This window comes from Saccopteryx leptura, chromosome 9 (genome assembly GCF_036850995.1).
Source record: "Saccopteryx leptura isolate mSacLep1 chromosome 9, mSacLep1_pri_phased_curated, whole genome shotgun sequence".
NCBI classification, from domain to species: Eukaryota; Metazoa; Chordata; class Mammalia; order Chiroptera; family Emballonuridae; genus Saccopteryx; species Saccopteryx leptura.
The window spans coordinates 55,468,121-55,488,851 of NC_089511.1; positions in this window are offsets into that span (position 1 = coordinate 55,468,121).

A 20,731-nucleotide genomic window follows, 5' to 3' on the forward strand; every position below is an offset into this window, starting at 1 on the left:
ATTTATTAAATAACAGGTATGTTATCAAAGTGTATGTTTAACATGTTGGAAGTCATCTAAAGTAAGCAAATATGTAGAAATGGAAATTTTAAATCTAAAGTGTTAGTTTACAAACAGTTTTATTTGTGGAAAAGCAAAATCTTCATCATTAAGATCTGTGTGTATTAGAAATACTGCTTAATTTCTGCTACTGGTGAAAGTAAGACCATATTTAATAAACCTGTAGCAAACTGTAGCTCATTAAAACACTGTAGAGCCTGACCAGGTGGTGGCACAGTGGATACAGCATCCAACTGGGATGCAGAGGACCCAGGTTTGAAACCCAAGGTCGACGGTTTGAAACCCCGAGGTTAATGGCATGAGCACGAGCTCACCAGCTTTAGCGCGGGGACCCTGGCTTGAGCGTGAGATCATAGATATGACCCCGTGATCACTGGCTTGAGCCCAAGGTCACTCACTGGCTTGAGCAAGGGGTCACTTGTTCTGCTGTAGCCCCCTGGTCAAGGCACAGATGAGAAAGCAATCAATGAACAACTAAGGAGCCATAACAAAGAATTGATGCTTCTCATCTCTCCCTTCCTGGCTGGCTGTCCCTATCTGTTCCTCTCACTGACTTTTCTCTGTCTTGGGGAAAAAAATCACTGTAGACGAACTAAAATCAAGTAAAATTTGATCAAAGATTAAATTTTCTTTACAAAATTATCTTGCATTCTTTCTGAATTTCAAATAGATACCTTAAGTGGAGTAGCAACAGAAGTAAGCATTTAAAAGAAATTTGGCACCAAATTTGTTAAGAACCTGACAAGCTAAAGCCAGAAATGAGATTATACTGGAAAGGGTTTTTTATTCCAAATATATTTATTTCATACACAGACACACACACACACACACACACACACACGTATATGTATATGTATATGTATATGTATATGTATATGTATATGTATATGTATATGTATATGTATATGTATATATGGTCAAATGAAAGAAATAAGATTTTCCCAGATTAGTATTTTCTAAAGAAAAAGAAAGAATTAATCTCTTTTTTATACAAAAGAAAAACATATGGGATACTTCTGTATTTTTTTTTTTTTGCTTGTGATTTAAAGGAAAGAAGACCAAAGATTATAGCATTTTGTAAGCACATATTTTATTACTAAGGAATCATAATTTACTCTTTCATTATGATTATCACCTAAACTGATCCTGTCTTTCTATTAAAATTGCTGCTAAGGTATTAGGACTCTTCTGTGAGAAGGAATTATAAAACCTAGATCCAATAATGTGTGATATCTGTTATCAAAGTGAAAATGGCAGGGAGGCTTATCTGTACAGATAAGTTTCAGAGAGGAGAAATTACTTTTGTGATTTTAGGAGACAACGGAAAATTTTAAATCATATATCTTTATCTAATTTTGAATCTCATTTTTGGCCTCCAAGCTACAAATTTGTATTGTTTTCTAACAGTCTACCCCTAGAGCTTATCAGTATGAAACACACAAGAGAAATTATCTAATTCTTTAAAAAGTCATTAAGATATGATTTCTCATTTTTGACACTAACCCAAGATGGAGTGCATCTTTAATTTGAAAATTCTGCTTTATATATGTATTACATTTTAAATGAAATTTTGGTTACTTATTTTAAATATATTTTTTTGTGCATAGGCACTCACATTTGCTAGCCTCCTTTTTTTAAAAAAAAAAAAAATTTAAAGGAAAATTTTTAATTCTAAGGAAAAGTTTCCTGGCCGGTTGGCTCAGCAGTAGAGTGTGGGCCCAGCATGTGAAAGTCCCCAGTTCGATTCCCCATCAGGGCACACAAGAGAAGCGAACATGCTTCTCCACCCTTCCCCCCATTCTAGCGCGTGCTCTCTCTCTCTCTTTCTCTCTCCTTCTTTCCCACCTGCAACTATGGCTTGAAAGTTAGTCCTGGGCACTGAGGATGGCTTTATGGCTTTGCCTCAGGCACTAAAAAAATGACTCTGTTGCCAAGCATTGGAGGCTGGCCCGATGGATCCAGCTTGGGCACATGCAGGAAGGAGTCTGTCTCTCCTGTCTCTCACTAAAACAAAAACAAACAAAACAACAACAACAACAAAGTATTAAGAAAATGAATAAATCATAAGGAAAGAAAAGCCAAGTATGTTTATAAATGTTATATTCTGGTTAATTTCTTCAGAAAATTACATTGATTAGAATAAAATTTCATACTGAAGGGATAGAGAAGATACTTTTTTTTTTCTGGGAATTTCAACTGGCTTTGTTAGCTTAGTGTAAATTTTTTTTTTTTCTCTGAACGTATAGAATTGTTTTAGAGCAAAAAAAAGACTGCCAGTAGTCAAAGTCAAATTTATATCTTTACCATTTTCTTATTTAGTTTTGAGAAAGGGAAACTTATGAAAAGAATTAGCTAAACTATATTAAAATTTTAAATTTGTTATTAGAATTCCTATTTTCTCTTTTGAGCAAAACAAATGAATATTTCTACCTTATTTGAAAATAACAATTTTTTTATTTTTATATTTTTAGTTTACATAACTAATCATTGTTTCTCTTTTGTAAACATGTTACAAAGAAAGAAAACAGCAGTTTAAGACAGGTAAGCCATGGGTTTGAGAAGTGTGTTTTTCTCCTATTGAATATAAACAATTTCAGAGATCACCAACATCAGAGACAGTCAATCTGAATCCTGATGGAAATGAACCAAAACAATGCAACTCTTTGATCATGTCTGAGCATAGACAAAAAAAAGAACAGTGCCTAAACCACAACAATGATCTAGCATTCTCTTTTGCATTATAACATGAGTTACTGATGCTTCTTTATCAACTCCAGCTTTAAACCTGCTCCATTTCTCTCACCATCTGCATAAAATATTGTAAAATGCCCAATTATAGAATTACTTTTGCTTCCTAAATGCAATCAATGGAGCAAAAAACACTCTATCTGAACACTCTCCAAAATCATCTAATGGAAGCTCAAATCATAAAACAACTTCTTTTTAATACCTTCTCACTGAGATGCCCCATAGTACACCTTAGTAAGCTGTCTTCCTTGTTGCAAGAAGCCAATAACCTCCCTCAATTTAATTTGCCTGCTTACATTGTTAATAATCTTTGATGAAAAGGCAGTAGCATGACTGCACAGTAGTAATTTTGTACATGTATGAAACTGTTCATATATGATACTCTGGAATCATGTATAATTCCTCTTTGCCTTTCCATGATTTTTTAATGGATGAGCCCTTTTCTCTTTTAGATTTGTGTGTACCTGAAATAAAAACTGAAACTTTCTTTTCTCCATAATCTGTTTTCAATTAATACTTTAAACATGTAAATATACTGCTCAAAAAAATTAGTGGATTTTTCTTTTTTTCATTTTACCGAAGCTGGAAACGGGGAGGCAGGCAGACAGACTCCCGCATACGCCCGACTGGGATCCACCCGGCACGCCCACCAGGGGGCGATGTTCCGCCCCTCTGGGGCGTCGCTCTGTTGCATCCAGAGCCATTCTAGCACCTGAGGCAGAGGCCACAGAGCCATCCCCAGCTCCCGGGCCATCTTTGCTCCAATGGAGCCCTGGCTGCGGGAGGGGAAGAGAGAGACAGAGAGGAAGGAGAGGGGGAGGGGTGGAGAAGCAGATGGGCGCTTCTCCTGTGTGCCCTGGCCGGGAATCGAACCCAGGACTCCTGCACACCAGGCCGACGCTCTACCGCTGAGCCAACCAGCCAGGGCCTAGTGGATTTTTCAAAATGAATATGAAGTGATAAAATATCCCCTAATTTTTGTTAGAAGAATTAGGGGATATTTTAAAATGAATATGAAGCAATGAAATATCTCCTAACTTTTGTGAGCAGTCAGTAGATATCTTTTTCAATGCCTATTCTATCCTGGACACCCTACTGTGTGCTTGGCAACACTTGAGAAAATAATATAAACAGCATTCTCACTCTTTAGTTAAGGAGCTACACTATGTACCAGATATTGCCAGATAAAAAAAATCATTGTGCAAATAGAAGCATTTAAGTAACTGTGGAGTAGAGGGAGAATGTTAGTATGAGTAGGTGAATGTGAAAACAATTTTCTATTTGTTAAAAGTTCTTGCTCTCTAGCCAGTCTGTGCTCTCTTTAATCTAATTTTGAAAGCTAGCCAATTTCTGTGTGAACTCATTTCTTTGTTACAGTATCTTTGTGTAAGGCAGTCAGTAGTATCAAAAAATACACAAATATGATTACCCTCTCAGGCCACTTTCCTGGGCCACCTGATTCTTTGTCACGTGTTCTGCCTTCCAGGAGGTTGTAAATAAAATTTTACTAAATATTTTGTATTTGATAATATGGATCTCTAGCTTTTCAACTTGCTAATTTATTGCTATGAGCCCAGTTGCTAACCCACTGTCAAATATTTTATTTTTAATCGCAATACCCTACTCTGAAGAACCAATTTTTCTATTAATTATCACTCACTGCTATCAATACATCTTGATTGATCAGTGACTTAAGAAAATAAGAGCTGCTTATTCAATCATCTAAATGTTCAATGCCGGTATTCTGATTGAGCAACCTTATATCTGGCTACTCAAGGACTCAGACTCTCTCTTGTAATGCCACCATTCTCCATGTCCTCAGCATCCTCTCTACTCTTCCAGAAGATAGGAAGACTGTGGGGAAAGAGTCCTCATAATATTGACCATTTGGACGAAAGTAAACATAGGTAACTGTTCTTACATTTTATTGGCCAGGACTCAGAACATGACTGCCATTAAGGACAAGGAAAATTGTAAAATGTGTTCTAACAGAATATGTGATAGGAAAATGAAATTGGTTTTGGTGAACACATAACAGTATCTATTACAAGAAACTTCAAGCATTTAATTTTTAAAAATTCTTGTTTGTTGTCTTTTACAGCTTTCCAAATCCAGTGTCGCAAATGATTAGAAATAGACTTAAAAGAATCAAATCTTAAGATATTTTGTTTCTGAGCTCTTGTTTTCTTCTAACTTTGATTAAAGGACTGTCATTTGTTATGTGACTCATAAAAATTGGAGAGAACAACTGTTGTGCTTCAGTTTGCATGTAAGTTCTCATTTAAAATGTTCTCTTATTATCAACCAGCTAGTTCAGAGCAGTCCATCACAGGCATTCACACTAAGCACAGATTTTTGAGAGATAAAAGAGCTAAATTTGCCAGTGTTCCCATTGTGTACAATGATTTCTTCTGTGCACTAAGGAGTACATGACTTAAATGCACCTAATTTCCAATTTCTGGGGTTAAGATAGATCCCTTGGTTTCTACAGTAAGTAATAATCTTGTGACAATCTGGATGACAAAATTTTGAGCACAAACTGCAATTTTTTTTTCATTTTTGATAACTTTAGATTCATTAGTGATAAGAGGAGACTAAAATGTTATTTGATGATAGCTTTTGCTATTGTATTTATTTATTTATTTATTTATTTATTTATTTATTTATTTTTGTGACAGAGACACAGAGAGAGACATAGAAGACAGAGAGAAGGACAGATTGAAACAGACGAGAAAGAAGAGAGATGAGAAGCATCAATTCTTTATTGTGGCACCTTATTTGTTCATTGATTGCTTTTTTATATGTGCCTTGACTGAGGGGCTACAGCAGAATGAATGACCCCGTGCTCAATCCAGTGACCTTGGGTTCGAGCCGGTGAGCTGTGCTCAAACCAGATGAGCCTACGTTCAAGTTGACGACCTCGAGGTTTTGAACATGGGTCATTCACATCCCAGTTCGATGCTCTATAAACTTTACCACCACCTGGTCAGGCACTTTTGCTATTTTAAATATCTGGATTTGTTTTGTCAAGTGGCATATAAAATTAATGTTACAGAAAGCAGTTTTCTAGGCTATTTCTTCACAATACTAGAAGCAAGATACTCTTGAAATATGTATTTTTATTCCTAAATTAAGTTAAAGAATACCTAAAACAATACATATTTAAAAGTTAGAATATCTTATATTAGAAGTTTATTTGATAACTTTTCTTTATGATGTCACCTGTACACTCATATTTTAATCTTACCATGTTTCAAAATCATTCTCTTTGTTTAGATTAGTTGGTATAAAATAGCCTAATCCTTGGTTTTTAAGAAGATAATTGAGAAAGTTGATTGGTAGATGGAGAAACTGACTAAAAAATAAGTTATTTTATGGATGTAGTCGTTTTATGTGAATTATCAGAGAGCAGCATATTTTCTCTATCATTGACACTATATTGCTGGTCACAAAATGCTCACAGTGGGAAATTCTCAGCCACTGTCCCTCGTTCAAGGTTTCTCCATGTTCTAATAACATCAAGATTTGTGACAAATTTTTTTTTTTCATTTTTATAAAAGAAGAAAAATACTTCCTAAATTCTAGGAAGACAATTCAAGTTTAAGTACACAAACACTAAAAATCGACTGAGACAAATTAGGTCACTCTGAATGACAGTCAACGTGAGCTACATGAGTAGGAGGGAGGAAATAAGTCTTTCTATAATTTAATTTTCAGGTCCTTATTTAATCACTACTCTTAACTTCAGAAAGTTGAGTTTAAGGAGAAAAAAAGCATCACAAGCTAAGAAAATCACCAGAGTAGGATGCAAATTAAAGGATTATGAATATATAGAAAATGGCTAAATATTTAAAAATAATTACAATTACTGTATACTTTTATATATTGAATCTTATTTAAGGAAAATATTTTATAATGATTGAATGAAAAATTGGTTACACCCTTGAAATCTTTAGGGCATTGATAAAGTAACATTTTACTTATCAAGTATTTTTTTTTAATTTTTTTATTTTTTTGTATTTTTCTGAAGCTGGGAACGGGGAGAGACAGTCAGACAGACTCCCACATGCGCCTGACTGGGATCCACCCGGCATGCCCACCAGGGGGCGATGCTCTGCCCCTCTGGGACGTCGCTCTGTTGTGACCAGAGCCACTCCAGTGCCTGGGGCAGAGGCCAAGGAGCCATCCCCAGCGCCCGGGCCATCTTTGCTCCAATGGAGCCTTGCTGAGGGGGGGGGGGGGAGAGATAGAGAGGAAGGAGAGGGGGAGGGGTGGAGAAGCAGATGGGCACTTCTCCTATGTGCCCTGGCCAGGAATCGAACCTGGGACTTCTGCACACCAGGCCGACGCTCTACCACTGAGCCAACCGGCCAGGGCCTTATCAAGTATTTAGACTTTAACAAATTCAATCTACAAAAAATTGAAAAATCAAGAACCATATTATTTCACTCATGTGTGAGATATAAAGCTGAAAGCAACAAATAAACAGACAAGAAAAACAAACAGAAAATCCTCATAGACAGACTACTGCATGGTGGTTAAGAGAAGATAGGAAAGGGTAAAGAATGTCAAATAAATATACTTCTCACAAAAATTAGGGGATATTTCAAAATGAATATAAATTTATAAAATATCCCCTAATTTTTGTGAGCAGTATATATGGTGATATAAGATTTGACTTTGGGTATTAAATACACAATGGAGTATACAGATGTTGAAGGGAATATGGGGGAGGGGAGATGCATTTGGGGTGACACTAGAATCAATATAAACATAATAAATTAAAGTCAATAATAAAAAATTGTATAAAAAAGAAACCTCACAGAATTGTACACTGAAACCAACAGTTTTATTAAGCAATGTCACCCCAATAAATTTATTTAAAATATATAGAGATTATTTATAAAAGTAAGTAAATGCAAATTTTCTAGATATTGGGTTGAATCCTACACATGTTATTGCATTTGCAAAACTACTCTGAAGACCTCAGCTCATACCAACTTGACTTCATGCCATATGTTAAATTACACTTAATTATTAAATAATCATTTTTTCTATTATCCTGGCATTCTGTTTAGCTATAACTCATATTTGAATGCAGTTAAGAAACAGGAAGTGAGTAGTTTTTTTTCAAATAAGCCACATGATAGTAACAAGAAATACAAATCTATTATGAAGAAAAAATTTTTCAACAATTACTGGAAAATTAAATCTGAGTCCATTTACTGTAAGTCAAAAAAAGTCCAAATTACCAATAAACATATCCCCAGACTAAAAAATTATAATGATTTCACTTTTATATTCGTGAGTCTCAGTTTTATATTCCACTGATGTGGGATATATATTTGTCTCTCTTATTCCTCTATGCCTGACCCCTGTCCCCTGGTACCACTTCACTTTTATCTATGTTCATGAGTCTCAGTTTTATACCGTATGATTCTTAGCTTTATCTGATCTATGTATTTCACTTACTATAAATATAATGTTCTCAAGGTCCATCAATGTTGTCATAAACAGCAATATATCATCATTTCTTATGGCTGAATGGTGAGGCAGAGTCATCAAGAAGCTTTAACTTCAGACTAATATAAATTTGAATGAAGTAGGGTCATATTTCTATCCAAATAAATTTCAAGTTTTATTTTTTTTTATTAATTTCAAGTTTTAAAGCTCTCACCACATATGGAAAGATCACTATTCATAATAGATCAGTGACCAGTGATGTTCCCTCCAAAAGAGTCATTTTATTATTTTAATCACAAAATAATTCTTTAAAAATTTAAATTTTTTTCTTATTTTGAAATTTGATTTAATGAGATGACATTGATCACCAAGAGAGCATAGGTGAACATCTCTATAGCCTTTCAGTTGCTGACTGTGCTGTGTGCATACCACCCAAAGTCAAATCATTTTTTGTCACCCTATATTGATCCCTCTGTTCTCCCCAAGGTAACGATTTCACTTTTATATTCGTGAGTCTCAGTTTTATATTCCACCGATGTGGGATATATATTTGTCTCTCTTATTCCTCTATGCCTGACCCCTGTCCCCTGGTACCACTTCACTTTTATCTATGTTCATGAGTCTCAGTTTTATACTGTATGATTCTTAGCTTTATCTGATCTATGTATTTCACTTACTATAAATATAATGTTCTCAAGGTCCATCAGTGTTGTCATAAACAGCAATATATCATCATTTCTTATGACTGAGGAGTATTTTATTTTGTACATGTACAACATCTTCCTTATCCAAACCCTCTATTGAAGAACATTTTTGTAGTTTCCATGTCTTGGCCACTGTAAATAATGTCGTGATGAACATGGGGGGTGCATGTGACTTTGCTTACCAATGTTTTTGAGATTTAGGGTGGATATCCAGTAGAGGAATTGATGGGTAATATGGTAATTCTATTCTTAAGTTTTTGAGGAACCACCATACTTTCTTCCATAATGGCTGTACTAGTTTACATTCCCACCAGCAATGAATGAGGGTTCCTTTTTCTCCACAGCCTCTCCAACACTTATTACCTGTCTTGTTGATAAAAGCCAATCTAATAGGTCTGAGGTGGTATGTCATTGTAGTTTTGATTTGCATTTCTCTAATAGCTAGTGATGATGAGCATCTTTTTATATATTTGTTAGCCATTTATATGTCTTCTTGGGAAAAGTGTCTGCTTAAGACCTCTCCCGATTCTTTAATATGATTGTCCGCTTATTTGTTACTAAGTTTGTGAGTTTTTCATACATTTTGGATATTAGTCCTTTATCAGTGCTGTTGTTTGTGAATATCAGCTCCCATTTGGTTGTCTTTGTGTTCGTTTGCCAGTTTCTTTTGCTGTGCAGAAGCTTTTCAGTTTGATATAGTGCCATTATTTTATTGTGCCTTTACTTCCTTAGCCTTTGTGGTCAAATTCATAAAATGTTCTGTGTGGCCAAGGTCCAAGATTTTAGTACTTATGTGATTTATTGTTTTAGATCAAATATTTAAATTTTTGATCCATTTTGAATTAATTTTTGTGCATGGGGACAAACATTAGTCATGTTTTATTCTTTTGCATTTGGCATTTCAGTTTTCCCAAAACCATTTATTGAAGAGGCATTCTTTTTTCTACCATATGTTTTTGACTCCTTTGTCAAAGATTATTTGTCCATACATATGTGGTTTAATTTCTGGGCTCCCAATTCTGTTTCATTGATCTGCATGTTTGCTTCTCTGCCGATTCCATGCTGTTTTATCATAGCTCTATAGTATAATTTGAAGTCAAGTAAATACCTCTGGCTCTATTTTTCTTCCCTTGGTATTGCTTTGGCTATTTGGGTTCTTTTATAGTTCCATGCAAACCTGGTGATTTTTTGTTCTTTTTCTTTAAATAATGACATTGGGATTTTAATAATAATGTGTTAAATTTGTATATTGGTTTGGGTGATATGGCCATTTTAACTATGTTGATTCTTTCAATCAATAAACATGGAATATTTTACTATTTTACTGTGTCCTTTTCAGTTCTTTTATGTTGTTGTTTTTTTTTTTTTTAATTTTTTTATCTGGGGAATTTTAGGTTATTTTTTTCTTATCTTTTTTTATTTTTGTCCTTCACTTTCCAATTGCATAATTTATTTTGTTTTCTATTTTTTTTATTTCATTTAGTAAATTAAATTTAACAGGGTGACATTTATCAACAAGAGTACATAGGTTTCAAGTAAACATTTCTATAGCATTTGAACTGTTGATTATGTTGTATACACATCACCCAAAGTCAAATTATTTTCTGTCTTCTTATATTTGTCCTTCTTTACACCCTTATTCCCACTGCCCAAACCCCTCCCCTTGAAAACAACCTTACTTTTATCTATGTCTGTGAGTCTCAGTTTTATATTTCAACTATGTGTGAAATCATATAATCTTAGCTTTTTATGATTTACTTATTTCACTCAGTATAATGTTCTTAAGGTCCATTTATGTTGTTATAAATTTCACTATGTCATTGTTTCTAATGGCTGAGTAGTATCCACATCTTCTTTCTATCCATGAACATGAAATGTTTTTCCATTACATTGTGTCATTTTAAATTTTTTTTAATAATGGATTGTAGTTTTCAGTATTTAGATCCTTCATATGCTTTGTTAAGTTTATTTCTAAGTATTTTATTTTTTTGTTGCTATTTTAACAGCAATTTTTGGGGCTTTTTTTTTCAAGTAAGAAGCAGGGGGAGGCAGTCAGACAGACTCTCACATATGCCCAACTGAGACCCCCTGGCATGCCCACCAGGGGTCGATGTTCTGCCCATCTGGGGCGTTGCTCTGCTGCAACTGGAGCCATTCTAGCACCTAAGGCAGAGGCCATGGAGCCATCCTCAGCACCCAGGCCAACTTTGCCCCAATGGAGCCTTGGCTGGGTGAAGAGAAGAGAGAGACTTAGAGAAAGGAGAGGGGAGGTGTGGCAAAACAGATGGGTGCTTCTCCTTTGTGCCCTGGCCAGGAATTGAACCCGGGACTTCCACATGCCCAGTAACACTCTACCACTGAGCCAACTGGCCAGGGCCTAGCAATTGTTATTTTTAAATTCATTTTCTGAAGTTTTATTGTTGCTGTATAGAAAAATATTAGACTTTTGACTTTTGTATATTAATTGTATATCCCATGACTTTGTTTATGGTTTCTAATAGTTTTGGGGGGAGTTTTGTGGGGGTTTTTATGTACAAGATCATGTCATCTTCAAAACGTGATACCTTCACTTCTTATTTCCTCGTATAGATGCTTTTTATTTTCTTCTCTTGACTAATTGCTCTGGCTAAGATTTTCAGTACCATATTGAATAAGAGTGGAGAGAATGGGCATTTTTGTCTTGTTCATGATTTTAGAGGAAAAACTTTTAGTTTTCACCATTTATTATGGTATTGTCTTATAGTTTGTCCTATGAGGCCTTTATTATTGTGAGGTACTTTCTGTCTTTACCCATTTTATTGTGTGTCTTAAACATAAATAGATGTATCTTATTTAATCTTTTTCTTCATCTATTGAGAAAAATCATATGATTTTTGTTCTTTGTATTGTTGATGTGTTACATTGATTGATTTGTGTATGTTGAACAATGTACTCCTAGAATGAATCCCACTTGATTGTGATTATGTTATTATGTTTTTTAATCTGTTGTTGTATTGATTTGATAGAATTTTGTTTAGGATTTTTGCATCTGTATTCATTGAAGATATTGGTCTGTAGTTTTTTGTTTGTTTGTTTGTTTTGTATTATCCTTGCCAGGTTTTGGTATGAGGGTTAAGTTGGCCTTATAAAATGTTTTAAGAATTATTGCTTCTTCTTCAGTTTTTTGGAATGCTTTGAGTAGGATAGGTACCAGGTCTTCTTTGAATGTTTGATAGAATTCACTAGTGTAGCCATCTGGTCCCGGACTTTTATTTTGGGGGAGGTTTTTGATAGTTGTTTCTATTTCCTCCCTGCTTATAGACTTATTTAGGTTTTCCACTTCTTTGTGACTCAGTCTAGAAAGATTGTATAGTTCTAGAAATTTAGCCATTTCTTCTAGATTGCTGAATTTGGTGGCATATAAATTTTCATAGTATTCTAGTATGTTCCTTTGTATATCTATGTCCGTGGTAATTTCTATTTTTTCAATTTGGATTTCATTTATATGAGGCCTTACTCTTTTTTTTTTCTTTTAGTGAGTCTAGCCAGGAATTTGTCATTTTTATTGATCTTTTCAAAGAACCAGCTCTTTTTTTTGTTAATTTTTTCTATAGATTTTTTTATTCTCTATTTCATTTAGTTCTGCTCTAATTCTCTAATTTTTACTATTTACCTTCTTCTGCTGACTTTGGGTTGCCTTTGTTCTTCTTTGTCTAGTTCTTTCAGATATGATGTTAGGTTGTTTACATGGGATCTCTCTTGTTTCTTAATTCTCTCCTCTTTTGTTTTGTTGTCACAGATTACCCTTGTTTATGGTGTAAGCTTGTTGTAGCTTTTACTTGTAGTTTTGTTCTATGTATCTGGTAGAATAACCCCCTTGAGTATTTCTTGCAGTGGGTGTTTTCTGGTGAGAAGTTCCCTTATTTTCTGTATGTCTGAAAAAGTTTTTATTTCTCCATATTTTAAGAACACCTTTCATGGATATAGTATTATTGGTTGGTAATTTCTCTCTTTCAGTACTTTGAATGTTTGAGTCCACTCTCTTCTGGCTTATAGAATTTCTGCTGTAAAGTCTGCTGATAACCTAATGGACTTTTCTTTATATGTTTTATTCTTCTTTTTCCTAGTTGCCTTGAAGATTCTTTCTTTGTTATTGATTTTTGACAATTTTATTACGATGTGACTTGGAGTATGTTTGTTTGGGTTGAGGCTGCACTTAATATTTTTGTGTTTCTGTCCAAGTTCAGGTTTTGGGTTGACTGTGGGAACATTGGCTTTGACACCATGTCCTGCCACTTTGGTTCAGTATCATATCAAATTTCTCCCAATATATCTACTCCTTCCAGCAGGAGAAGACCCAGTCACTCCAGGTTTCTCCGCTCTCTGGAACCCTGGTGGACAGTAACCCAGTCACTCTAGATTTCTTGTGTTTCCAGAGCTTTAGCGAACATAAGCCAGACTAGTCTGGATCTCTCCCTTCTCCCAAGCCAACAATCTGTGCATTTTATCTTCTGCTCCCTTTTTTTTATAACCCTTCCCATCATTAGTCAATGGGGTGCATGGATCTTTCAGACAAGACTGTGAGCCCAGCCAGAAATCCTTCCCTGAGTTATAGCTGTTCAATTTGTTGAAATTTCAAGGGGAGAGGTCAAGGGCATCTCTCATACCACCATTACTCTGACAGCAACCCTTTTTAAAAGATTTTATTCATTGTTTTTAAAGAGAGGAGAGAGAAAAGGGGGAGGTACAAGAAGCATCTATTTGTAGAAGTTGCTTATCATATGTGCTTTGACCAGGCAAGACCAGGATTTCACTGTTGACCTCAGTATTTCAGGTCAGCACTGTCCACTGCACCTCCACAGGTCAGGCACAAAGATATTTTTTTAATGTGGTCATTCTTGTAGCATTATAAAATAAAAATTGCTCAAGTAAACTTTTTTGTTTAAGTCATAATATGTTGATGTGAAATTTAGAAGTCTTGAAAGAAGGCTTATAAAATATTTGAGTTAACTTACATTTAGAATTAAATTTCTTAAAATATACAAAATGCCTATAATCATGGATATTTTGTTATTGACTTTTAAATTTGTCTTGCTGTTGAATTTTATATTTCAAAGCAAAAAGTCATGTTTTAGGATAGAAGACTGACTAACCAGGCAGTTGTGCAATGCATTGGCCTGGCATGCTAAAGACACAGGTTTGAAACACCAAGGTCACCTGCTTGAATGTGGGCTTATCCAGCTTGAGCATAAGTTCACCACCTTGAGCATGGGGTCATTGACTTGAGCCTGGAACAATAGAGATGACCCCATGGTCACTGGCTTAAGTCTAAACATTGCTGGCTTGAAGTGCAAGGTCACTGGCTTGAGCAAGGAGTCACTGGCTCAGCTGGAGCCCCTGGTCATGGCACATATGAGAAAGCAATCTATGAACAACTAACATGCCAAAACTATGAGTTGATGCTTGATTCTCCTTATCCTCCTTATCACTTTTTCTTTCTGTCAGTCCCTGTCTGTTCTCTCTCTTCCAAAAAAAAAAAAAAAAAAAAAAAAAGAATAAGGGATTAACTTTGTAAATTGCATTCAATAATTTTTTAAATATATTTTAGTTGTTATATCAGTATTTCTGATATCACATTGAAAAGGTTTTATTCTCTTGATTATTTTTTTTATTTTCACTTTTTTTTTCTTTTAAGTGAGAGAAGAGGAGACAGAGACAATATTTCTGCATGCACCCCAACTGGAATCAACCTGGCAACCGTATGTGTGGGCAATGCTTGGATCAGCCAAGCTATTTTCAGTGTCTGAGGCCACGCCCTCAGACCAACCAAGCTATACTCAGTGCCTGGGGCCAACATTCAAACCAATCAAGCCACTGGCTGCAAGAAGGTAAGAGAGAGAAGAGGGGAAGGGGCGGGGGAGGGGAAGAGAAGCAGATGGTTGCTTCTCATGTGTGCCTTGACTGGTGATTGAACCTGGGTCTTCTGCACACTGGGCCAATGCTCTATCTACTGAGTCAACTGTCCAGGACCCTTCATTTGTTTTAAGATGTACTTAGGTATCTGCTTTTTTACTCTGGGGGTCACACTTGAATATGTTTTTCACCAGAGGATGTTTGAATTGGTAGTAAGACAGTTATAAGGCAATACACTCAGGCTAGTGCCGAAGTTTGTGTACCATTTGATATAGCTTTCATTTTTCTAAGTTTCCTTTTCTCTCCATTTGCTACAAATTGTTTCCATTTTTTTCAGTTAACTCATTACTATTTGTCTTTCTTATTTTGCTTTTGTTTCTAAGTTTTGTATTTAGCTTGCTGTTTTACATCATTATCTATATTCACCAAAAAAGTTTTGTAAATTTATTCATCAGGTAAATCACATTCAGGCATATGTTTCTGCGAATTCTCAGATAATAACAACTGTTTTTTCTTTTAAAACTAGCGACATCTCATTTCTGCCATGTCATATAATGGTTTAATTTCTTTGCTCTCCGGGATAATTTATACACCATAAAATTCACAAAATTTATGTTTGTAATTTAATAATTTTTTTGGTAAAATGCATATTTGTAGAAGCATCATAACAATTAAATTTTAAAACAGTTCTATGACTACACAAAGAATATCCTTGCTCATTTATAGCCACCACATTTTTCTCTCCCAAGTTATAGAGAACCATGAATCTTTCCATCTATATAGATTTCCTTTTTATAAACATTCCATATACAAAGGGTCCTTGGGTTATGTATATGTTTCTGGGTCCTTATACTCAGTATAATATTTTGAAATTCATCCATGTTGTATACATCAGTACTTCATTTCATTTTTATTTCCAAATAATATTCCATTGTATAAATATACAACAGATTATCTATTCTTCAGTTGACGGGCATTTAGGTTATTTCTGCTTTTTGTTATTATAAATAATAGCATGAATATTCATGTAAACATTCATAAAAAGTCTTTATGTGGAAAGATGTTTTAATTTCTTTGGTTAGCTTGGAGTGAAATTACTTGGTCATTAGGTAAATTTAAAAATTAAATTATGTCTAAATTTAATGAAACTGCTAAACTCTTTTCTACAATGTTTGCACCATTGTACAATCCAACCAGCAATGTGTGCGATTGGAATGTAGGAGTTATTTGAAATAATAAAATATATAATGATGTAGATTAAATAAGCACCAACTTACACCAGTCACAAAAATAAACTCAAAATGGATAAAAGACTTAAATGTAAGTCGTGAAACCAGAAGCATCTTAGAATAAAACATAGGCAGTAAGCTCTCCGACATCTCTCGCAGCAATATATTTTCTGATTAGTCTCCACAGGCAAGTAAAATAAAAGACAGGATAAACAAATGGGACTATATCAAACTAAAAAGCTTTTGCACAGCTAAAGACAATATGAATAGAATAAAAAGACAAACTACACAATGGGAGAACATATTCGACAATACATCTGATAAGGGGTTAATAACCAAAATTTATAAAGAACTTGTAAAACTCAACACCAGGAAGACAAATAGTCCAATAAAAAAATGGGCAAAAGGAATGAATAGACACTTCTCCGAAGAGGACTTACAGATGGCCAATAGACAAATAAAAAAATGTTCAACATCACTAATCATTAGAGAAATGCATATTAAAACCACAATGACATACCACCTTACACCAGTCAGAATGGTGCTCATCAACAAAACAACGTACAATAGGTGCTGGCGAGGATGTGGAAAAAGGGGAACCCTCCTACACTGCTAGTGGGAATGCAGACTGGTGCAGCCACTGTGGAAAACAGTATGGAGATTCCTAAAAAATTAAAAATGGAACTGCCTTTGGACCCAGCTATCCCACTTTTAAGAATATATCCCAAGAACACCATAGCACTGATTCAAAAAAAAGAAATGCACCTCCATGTTTATGGCAGCATTGTTTACAATAGCAAAGATCTGGAAACAGCCCAAGTGTCCATCAGTGGACGAATGGATTAAAAAGCAGTAGTACATATATACAATGGAATACTATGGGGCCATGAAAAAGAAGGAAATATTAGCTTTTGCAACAACATGGATGGACCTGGAAACTACTATGTTAAGTGAAATAAGCCAGGCAGAGAAAGAAAAATATCATATGACCTCACTCATTTGAGGAATCCAAGGAACAATGTGAACTGAGGAATGGAATGAAACCTGAAAGGAAGGGGGCAGGGGGCTGTTGGGAGGAGGGTAAGGGAGATGTTGAGGAGAATATGAGGGAGGTGGGTGCAATTGGGGCAACACTAGTATTTATATAAACATAATAAATTAAATTAAAGAAAAAGAAATTAAATGTGCATTTTGAAATGGTACTCTATATTAAATGGTGCACTATAATAAAACCCTCCAAAAATGTCTGTAGCATATTCATAAAAAGATTAATATTGCATGCATTGTATGAAAATTTTATAATAAATATTTTAAAGATGTTATAGAATATCCACATTATTCTTTCAATATTAACACTTTATGTGCTGCACCCTATGTACTGGATAGATAGTAGGGAACATATCGGCACAGTCTCTCTCCATGGACATATTTTTTAGCATAGAGGATCACTAAATATCAAACACATAGTCACAGCTATACCTAGTATTTTGGTTACTATGGCTATATAACACATTACCTTTAAAATTGGTGTAACCATTTTATTCTGTGGGTCATGATTTAGGAATGGTTTAAATGAGCAGTTTTTTCTTGGAGTCTCTTAGACCATTTATAGCCAGATGTTGGCTGGGTTACAATCATTTGTGATCTTCAAGGTAACTTATCCACCCTGATAGCAACTTGAAACTCAGCTCAGCTATTGACTGAAGTCAACAGGTCACCTCTATAACCTCATGTTTTCGGTATCATCACACTTCTTACATGGTACTAGGGATTCTGTGGGGCTTGCATCTGAGGCAAATCAGTTGGGATTTGAATTACCTTTTATGACTTTTCTGACCTTAAAGTTATCTTGTATCACTTCAGATCCTTTCTATTAGTTGTAAGTGAATCACAAATATCAACCTGGATTCAAGGGAAGAGGACAGAGAACCTATTTCTCAATGGGAAAAGTGTCAAAGATTTTAAAAACACACCTTAAAACCACTTCACACATTTAACTTCTGTGATAACTGCTCTGTAGGAAATATAAAAGGTGCAAAGAACTAATAAAACAGTGAGACCTAGTTTAGATTCAGGTCAAATAATTTTTTTCAGAGAAGTTGATCTAAAACAGTTCTGAACCAGGAACAGAAAATAGAAAAGCAAGAAGTTGGAAAAGGAGCTTTTTGGTAATGTGTGTAAAATCTGAAACAGGAAAGAGCAGTATGTACTGGAAGAAGGCCAGAGGACAGGAACCCGTGGGACACTAGCAAGAGATGACCTTCACAGAGGAATATGATGTTTGAGCCAGTTCATGTGGACCTTTTAAAAATATTTAGTGACTTGACCTTATAGTAAAAATTAAGTCTGAAATTATTAAATTATTTTAAATACAGGATTTTTTTTTTGTTCATTTTTCTGTGAGATGAATAGCTGGGAGTGGTTAGAGGATGTAACCAGTAAAAAACAGATAACTAGAATCTCTCTTTTGTTCATCTTTCTCCTGTATTTTCTCTTTTCTTTTACTTTTAAAAAACCACTACTATTATTTGTTATCTATAAAATTCATAGAATACTAGAAATGAGAAAAAATATAGGGTACATCTAAAGCTACTCTCCCCAATTATGAAGGTAGAAATAATAAGTACAAGAGATTAAAATTGCTTACTGAATTTCCTAATCTCAGATTGTGGCAGATATTATATTAGAGTGGAAATCTCTTAACTTCTCAGGTCTCACATCTTATTTTCTTTATATGTTACTGCCTTTAAATTTACAGCATGTAGCCAATGTGAATTTCTTGGGTCAAGGATCTAACCCTATGTATGAGCTTTACAACTGCAAGCAAGAATGCCTGCAAATCAGGATTGGTCTAAATCATGATTGATTTTTCTCGTATTTACATTTTGTTTTTAATTTTATTTCCCTTTTTTTCTTTTTTGTGTTTGGTTTTCCCCTTATTTTCTAAGTTGTTATTTTTATTATAGCCTCTTATATCCAGAATGTTGAATCGACATGACTATTAAAAATGATAAAAATAATTTTACTAATCCTGAAAGTAAAATGTTTCAAGGTTTCCTAGAACCAAAAGTAGCAAAGAGTAGAGAACAACTATGATCAGGTTAGGTTAGAGCAGCATATAATAGAGAAAGAATTGTTTATATAATGGGCATTTCTATTTAGGTATATGGGTAGTACAAAAGTCTCAAAATTTAAAGAGAGTCCAAATGACCTAAGAAACCAGAATGAATATCTGTTAAATAGACTTTATATATTAGAACAGTTTTAGATTTACAGAAAAATATAAGAACATAATATAGAAGTAGTATCATATACTATTATTTAACCACTTTCCCTTATTCTTAACAACTTACATTATTCTGGTATTTGTTCAAATCAGTGAACCAATATTGATACATTATTACGAGTTAAAATTGGTCTTGATTCAGATTTCTTTAATATTTGCCTACTGTTCTTTTTCTCTTCTAGGATCACATCAGTGATACCATTGTGTTAAAATATCATGCTTCCTGAGACTTCTCTTGGCTGTGATATTTTGTCAAACTTTTCTTATTTTTGGTGACCTTGACAGTTTCTAGAAGTGCTTGTCAAGAATTTTTAGAATGTTCATATATCAGAATTGAGTGTCTTTTGCTATATGATTGAACTGTAGTTATGGGTTTGGGGTAAGAAAACTACAGAGAGGAAGTATGGTTTTCATCACATCACATCAAGTGTACATACAATACTACAGTATGTCTTATTAGTATTGATATTGACTTTGGTCACCTGGACAAGGTAATATTTGTCAGGTTTCTTCACTATAAAGTTATTATTACTTTTTCTATTTTCATACTGTACCAATTAGAAAGGAATAAATATGTGCAGTCCACACTTAGGAGTGATGCTCCACTCTTTAAGGGTGGAATATTCACAAAAAATTTACTTGGAATTCTTCATGGGAGATTTGTCTCTTCTATCTGTTTATATGTAATAATTTATGTCAGTATGGACTGATGAGTATTTATTTTATTCTTTGGATTATAATTCAATACTACCTTATTTTGTTGCTCAAATTCTTCAAGTATTGGCTACTAAGAGCTCCTTCAATTGACTCCTGTGTCCTTTTGTATAAACTTGTCAACTTTGCTTTGTTTTTTGAACACTTTCTTATACTGCAATATTCTCCAGGCTCACATAATATATATCAGCCTCAGTCTTGGAATGAGACATTTTCTCTGGGGGTCCCTGGTTGCTTTTGTTGAAGAATAAAATTGGAAACCAAGATCTGGTTCTACCTGTGCTCATTGCTAATGGAGTGTGGTTGTTTTTAGGTCTTCTCAGCTGACAGAGCGAGAATATGTGGATAAAAACTACCATTTGCATATACAGATATCTATATTTATATAGAGAGAGATTTGTATCTATATTAAAATACTATGAGTTAATACTGATTTTTCCAACCTTAATTCATACCAAATGAAACATTCTATCTCCCCTTGTTTTCTATAAATTCAAACTCTTTTTTTTTTTTTTTTTTTTTTTTGCATTTTTCTGAAGCTGGAAACAGGGAGAGACAGTCAGACAGACTCCCGCATGCGCCCGACCGGGATCCACCCGGCACGCCCACCAGGGGGACACTCTGCCAACCAGGGG